Raw genomic sequence first — 7,684 nt, forward strand, 5'->3', positions numbered from 1 at the left:
CCCACGTTACCAGAAAAAGATGGTCTGTCGGGTATTGCAAGTCCTGGGAAGCCTGCAGAGAGCAATGGAAAGCAGCGGGAGGGACCCTGAAGGCCTTTGCTAGGTGAGCATTGTTTTGTTTTTTTTTCAGCCTTCTTGGCTGCATTTTCAACTGTACTGAAAACCCAGCCAGACCGCGTGCCAGCGCTGCTGAAAGCACAGTGTTGAAAAACGCTGCATTTCTGCAAACCCTGTGTGCGGGAGGCCTTACAATTAAAGGGCAAATGTTTATTTTTCAGTATGTATTTATTTTGTTACTTTTTTTGTTAAATAGAAAGATAAAGAAAATAAATATTTCCTCCATTATACTAGAGACTCGCAGCCACATTTTACTATGGGTACTTTCACACGGTGATTGAAGTGTCAGATCCACATCAGATTTTTCCAACGTGGATCTGACCCTATGATCCAAGGTAGAAATCCGCAGCCAAGCCTTGGAATTCTGCTGCGAACTTGCATGTGCTATGCATGTTGATTTAACCCCAGTCAAATGGGCACATGTTTCATATAGATGCCGACATGGTTTCCATCTGTATCAAAAATTGACAGGTCAAACCTTTTTTCCATGATGCATATTTCAAAATTGACACCAATTGAACTAAGGTGTGGACTTCCAGAACATTTAATTGAATACTAAAAAAAAATGCACTAAAAATACATTGTGTGAACACGGCCTAAGCTATAGGGACAAATGGTATCACTCTTGTTTAGCTGTACTGTTCGATGTACCTGTTTCTATGGACTAGAGGAATAGTCAGTGTGTGCTTGTCAAGAATATCCATGTAATAACACTGTCAAAGTGATAAAGCGTTCTTCACAAAGGAGTTCTGCAGCAGGTGCAGTTTGCAATATGTTTCCACAGCTGCTGCAGAATCTAATAATATACATACAGCTAAGCTACTCCAAAACTATCTGTAATATCTAACCAAATGACTTACTTTCATATGACCCTTGCCATTGTACCATTCAGTCCTACAAGATGATGTGGATCCTAATTGTTCTCTTCTGTATCTGGATACTGTCGATGTAGTCTCAAAACTTTGACTGCTGGATTTAATAGATGATAGATCTGTAAAGTTAATTGTAGATAGACTCCTGGTTTCTCTGGCTGCTTCCAGAGTAAAGAGACGACTAGTGTTTGGGAGCAACTTCCTTTTCATCAATAGAGTAAACTGTTTCTTCTCTTCATTTAATTCCGCCATTCTGCTAAGCTGGCAGCGATCTATCGTCTTCAGTGACTGTAAAACATGGAAACAACAGATTTCACTATGAATAACATCTCATGAAGGTAGATCTTACCTGGTCTCAATTTCATTTAGGCCGCTTGCAGACGAGCGGAAATTCCGCAGGAAATCCCGCCACGGAATTTCCGCCCTTGGAAGCTGCCATAGGATTGCGTTAGCAAACGCAAATCTCGCGCGGCAAACAAACCGCAGCATGTTCTATTTCTGTGCAGGGCTCGCAGAGTCCCGCACAGAAACGTCACTCACCGGCCGCCGACTCCAGTCTGTGCATGCGACGGCAGCCGGCACATGAAAGATCCGGAGCTGCGGGGCGCGGGTGAGTACGCGCTGCTCTCTGCAGGCACTCACGTCGGGTCCCACGGCGAGAATTCTCGCTGACAAATCCGACCCGGCCATCTGCAGGCCTTAGCCAGAAGGGGTGTTTACAACATCCCTAAAAAACGGAAATTGCAAAAATTTTGGAGCGAAAACACCTGCTTATAGCAGATGTAGATTTTATTTTCTGACTTTAGTACAGAAAATGCACCAAATTTATTAACTTGGCACAACTTAAGGGCTTATTCACACGAGCGTATAACGGCTGCATCAGATCACACAAGTGTATTCCCGCGGCATGACTGTTAAACTCCCTCTCCCTTCTCTCCTCCCCTCCGATTGTTTGCAATGGGAGGGGACTGAGTTAAGCTCTGCCCGCCCCCTTCCATTGCTGGCTGCAGACAAGGGGAGGGGGCAGGAGCTTAGCTCCACCCCTCCCCCTTCCAATGCAAACAGCTGGAGGTGGGGGGAGATAGTTTAGCTCTGCTAGGCTGTTTCCCCCCGCTCGACAGTATATACGCCGAGCCTGTGCATCAGATCGTAGCGGATATCGGCTGGCCATGAAAATGCCGGCTGATATATACTCGTGTGAATAAACCCTAAGGACGGTTTACACGCAACGATTGTCATTTGAACAAATGAAAGACTTTGAGTTTCATTTAAGCCTGAAGAAGAGCCCTGCGTTGGTTTGGAAGCTCACATTAACATCATGTATTTTTGTTAGCCATCATAAGGTATTATATCTACAAGATTACGTGGCTTCTCTTACTGGGAACAATCACATGGTACTATTAAAAACCTGTCCTGCAAAAGAAGTAAGCCCTGATTTGGCTATGTCGACAGAAAAATTTAAAAAAGTTATAGTTTTTGAAAACTAAATTGAAAATTGGTAGGTGGTTAAGAGGTTAATAGAAGCATGTGTAAACAAACAAACTTTGTAGTAGTGAGATCATGCGCACATTTTAAAGGGCGCATTTATACGGGTGCGTGAAATATCAGTCTGAGAAACTTCAACCAATATCGCACTTGCAAATCTTCGGGCTTTATGCGAGTGCAATGCATTTTGTGAGAAAAATGCATCACAATACTTGCGATTTTCTTGCATGTGAAAAATGTGTGTGAAAATTGTCCATTATTGCTATTGGAGAAAATTGCATGGTATCGCACTTGCTCGAAATTCACAAGTACATTCAAGCATAGTGCTTTTTTTTCTGCTCCCTTAGGGAAGAGTGGTGATTTTGAAAACAGAATTACCGAAAAATAGGACATGCCATGATTTTTCTCTTCCATCGCTGTAAGAGAAACATCACACATGTAGATGCACACGTTGAAAATAATGGATTCTCTCCCAGTGTGATTTCTGTGCATCTCACAATGCACAGAAATATGCGTGAAAATTGCCCATGTAAATGCACAATTAGGCTAGGACTACATAATGAGTCTGGCCATGACACGGGTCGTGTGACGAAAGTTCGCTGTGTAGCCCTGCAACCTTGCACTGTTATTGAAGTCAATGGGGTTGGTGGTGCAACTTGCAAATTGCCATGACTGCGATTCGCAGATTGCAAAACAATCCAACCTACTTCCTTTCCATGCTGGTTCATTCTGAAGCTGTTAGAAATCAGAATCCCTAAATCCTTCTCTCCTGAAGTCCCAGATAACGCAGAAAAGCCGATATGATAGAGAATTCCTTCTCCCTAAGTGCATTATTTTACATTGCGAAACATTAAACCGCAGTTTCCATTGTTTTGACTATTTATCCCATAAGGCTAAATAATTGTCCATGCTAGACACCACCAGGAGTATCAACCCTATCATACACCTTTGTCATCAGAAATTACATACCAAATCTTCCCCTATATCACCTACAAACCACCTGCAAATATACAGACAGGTGAATACAACAAAATCTAAAATGTCTACACCTCCATGTCTCATTATAGACGGCGCAGATCTATGTGGAGCTCCATCACTCACCTTGGTTAGATTCCTTTGCTCCTTCAGGAATTGGTTGGTGACACGTTGTGGAGCAGTCATTAATTCCGAGAGGCAAAGAGAATAAAATGGATCATTTTTATACAAAAAAGCCAGTGATACACCAGGGATAGAATCCATAATCAGTCCATAACTAAGAAAATCCTGCAATTCTAGTAAAATAAGTTAACAGCACAGAGTATATTGCTGGAGCTGCAGTCGTTCATCTGTATGTAGAGAGCACTCACGGTTTCTGCTTGTTTATGGGAGGGATGTGCGAAATCCTATCTGCTTGGGTCTGAACCACTTCAATTTTACATCACCTCCTGGGGAAGTCTTAGTAGATTTAGCTATTCCCATTAGCCAAACATTTACTCAGCCTTTGGGAGGTAAAGCAATCATCTAAGTGCAGTGAAGAAAGGATCTGATTACTTTCTGTGTGGTGGTGGGAAGGAACTCAGACACTTCACAAGTAAGAGCCTAGAATGACATTCCTGCTGCCTATGCCTCCCATCGGGTGCTTTAATAGCCAATATAAGTTAAACATGATCTGGCAAAATGTTGGAGTGTAGCTGGAAATCGAATGGACCCCATTCTAGTCCATGGGGGTCCGTTCAGTTCCAACACGAGACAGAATCATTCCACCAGGAGGTGTAATTTTGCTGCTCTCTGAACGGAGCAGGAAAGTGGAAAAGCCTACCGCTGATGTGAACAAGTCCTTAAAGGGGTTGTCCCGCGACAGCAAGTGGGTCTATACACTTCTGTATGGCCATATTAATGCACTTTGTAATGTACATCGTGCATTAATTATGAGCCATACAGAAGTTATAAGAAGTTTAATGGCCAAATTAGCCGCGCTTGCGCAGTCCGGGTCTTCTTCTGTTCTCAATGGGGCTCCGTGTAGCTCCGCCCCGTCACGTGCCGATTCCAGCCAATCAGGAGGCTGGAATCGGCAATGGACCGCACAGAAGAGCTGCGGTCCACGGAGGGAGAAGATACCGGCGGCCATCTTCAACTGGTAAGTAAGAAGTCACCGGAGCGCGGGGATTCAGATAAGCGCTGTGCGGTTTTTATTTTTAACCCCTGCATCGGGGTTGTCTCGCGCCGAACGGGGGGGGGTGGGGGTTTGAAAAAAAACAAAAAACCGTTTCGGCGCGGGACAACCCCTTTAACTAAGTGTTGCTTGTAAAGACTGTAGGATGGTGAGTGGTTAATGATCCAGTGTGCTCTACATACAGTAACAGGAATTAGTGTTTTCATGAATCAGTGAGCAAAGCAGGGAGATATTCCTCTCATCTCATCCTACATATAGTTACACTGCAGCCACTTAAGTAGAACGGTGACTGAAAAGACATTTATCTCAAAACGTGCAATATGCCCCCCAGGGCTGCAAATGCATTATTTTCCATGGGAAAAAAATGCAGTGACGTTAAAGGGTCTAGCAAAGGCGTAACTTGAAGCTCCCGGGTCCCAATGCGAAACCTGTAACAAGGCCCCCAACTATAATGCTTTATTCCTAGTACTGGACTTCCTATATGGAGAAGAGAGGCCTTATGGGCCCCCCAAGGCTCCTGGGCCTGGGTGCAACTGCATCCCCTGCATCCTCTATAGTTACACCCCTGGGGTCTAGAGTTCCCAACATGCTAGTGGCATATGTCACCTATAGGATCCCATTGTGTACTGCATAGTTTTTGTTGTGGTCCTCTGTATAGGAAAGCACAGCAGATTAAAAAAAGATACGCTGACATATTTCATCCAGAACGTTGCTAAAAAGATATTTTTTGGCCTCTCTTCAGTGAATTGAGCACTGTGGATCCCTTTTGGCCCAATGTCCACAAGTGGAATTGAATTGCGGAATTCGCAGTGGATGATCCGCAGTTCAAGCCGCCCATAGACAATCATGGGCGCCCGCAGCTGAATTTAAGCATGCAGATTTGTGAACCATCTGGTCTGGAAAACAAATTGCAGCATGCTCCATTTTGCTGCGGATTCCGCACTGACAGCTTCTATTGAAGACAATGGAAGTTGTCCGCTTCGCGGCCCGCCCACAGCTAACACTGCAGTTGGGACGAGGAGCCCGCGGGAAAGCAGGAGATTTAAAAGAAAAAAAACCTCCACTGCGCATCTGCGGTTGTGCGCCAACTGGCGCGCCCCCCCACATCTGCAGTGGAGAAGATGGAAGACCCGCACAGCCATGCAGAGGATCCAGACGGGTAAGTAATGTCCTCTTGCCGCGGGCAGGGTGGAATTCGGCTGCGGGCTCTCGCCCACTGAATCTGTCCCGCCCGTGGACATGAGGCCTTTAACATAGTACATCAGGAGCATTTCCAGGGTAGACTCCATTCACCGCATGTTACGCACAGGAAATACGCATGCGTAATATGCAGTGGCAATATGCCAGTGTGAATAAGCCCTTAGGTGAACTAAAAATGGCTAAGTATGTGCAACTAACTCGTTTGCAAAATTTCCTTTTGCAGTCTATTATACTGTATAATCATAAGAAATCACATCATTTCTAATGAACCAGCTTATATACATGGATTTCCCATAGTAGGCTTGCTGCGCTTGATATCCTGGCTCTGTCTTTCTCTTCTTGAATTCTGTTGTTCCAGGGTCTCTGTAGCCCTTGATGTCCTGGTTCTTTCCCATTCTTAAAGGGGTTGTCCCGCGAAAGCAAGTGGGGTTATACACTTCTGTATGGCCATATTAATGCACTTTGTAATGTACATTGTGCATTAATTATGAGCCATACAGAAGTTATCAGAAGTTATTCACTTACCTGTTCCGTTGCTAGCGTCCTCGTCTCCATGGTGCCGTCTAATTTTCAGCGTCTAATCGCCGGATTAGACGCGCTTGCGCAGTCCGGTCTTCTTTTCTGAATGGGGCCGCTCATGCCGGAGAGCGGCTCCTCGTAGCTCTGCCCCGTCACGTGCCGATTCCAGCCAATCAGGAGGCTGGAATCGGCAATGGACCGCACAGAAGCCCTGCGGTCCACCGAGGGTGAAGATCCCGGCGGCCATCTTCACCAGGTAAGTAAGAAGTCACCGGAGCGCGGGGATTCAGGTAAGCACTGTCCGGTTTTCTTTTTTAACCCCTGCATTGGGTTTGTCTCGCGCCGAACGGGGGGGCTATTGAAAAAAAAAAAAACCGTTTCGGCGCGGGACAACCCCTTTAAGTTGTTGGTCACATTGTTCACTTGTCTCATTTGCAATAACTTTACTTTCTTTGCTTTCGGCTGGATTTGTCTGATTTCTGTTTTTTGGATGCATTTCAGATCCACCATATGTCTAAATTATTAACCATGCTGATTCACAATTATCTTACTTTACCATAGATTATACAATAGGCCTCATTTATTAAATCTATGTAAAAAGTGTTTGTTGCACATTGCAACCTATTATTCCTTAACAGGAACTTGTCACATGCAAACAGCACCATGAACTAAGTTATCGTGCTTTTTGAGGAGGCGATGGGGAGCAGGGTGATGAATTTTTAATACTCACCCGCCCTCCTTATCCCACACTATCACCTGCTGAAGATTGAACATGGCACAAAAATGTGACTCTTCAGATTGGCGTGCGCATACTCTTCCATACACTTATATGGGAGAGCACGTGTATGGCAATCTCAAAAGAGTCAGATATTCTTGCAGCGTGCAGACTTCAACGGGTGACAGTACAGGATTGGAAGAGAGGGCAAATTTAAAAAATTCATCTTCCAGCTCATCGTCACCTCACTGAACAGCACCATAACTTAGTTTAAGGTGCTATTCGCCGGTGACAGATTCCCTTTAAGCTGCTCTAATAAAATGAAAGCTGTGCTTTGATTGGTTGCTATGAGCAAAAAGCACTTGAAACCCCCCAATCTGGATCATGAAGAGTATCTGTACTAAGTTTGGTTGAAAAAAAAATCATTCCTTCAGCCACTGTAGTAAAATGAAAACTGTGCTGTGATTGGTTGCTATGAGCAAAAAGAGCAACAAACAGTTGACACCCCATTCCCACTGGTATTTTAAGTTGGATCAAGAAGAGTTTGTGTGCTGATTTTGTTTGAGATCCATCAAGGCATATAGAAGCCTATGAAGAACAAATACATTTTTGCTTTTATGGATA

The sequence above is a fragment of the Eleutherodactylus coqui genome, chromosome 5 (genome assembly GCF_035609145.1).
Source record: "Eleutherodactylus coqui strain aEleCoq1 chromosome 5, aEleCoq1.hap1, whole genome shotgun sequence".
NCBI classification, from domain to species: Eukaryota; Metazoa; Chordata; class Amphibia; order Anura; family Eleutherodactylidae; genus Eleutherodactylus; species Eleutherodactylus coqui.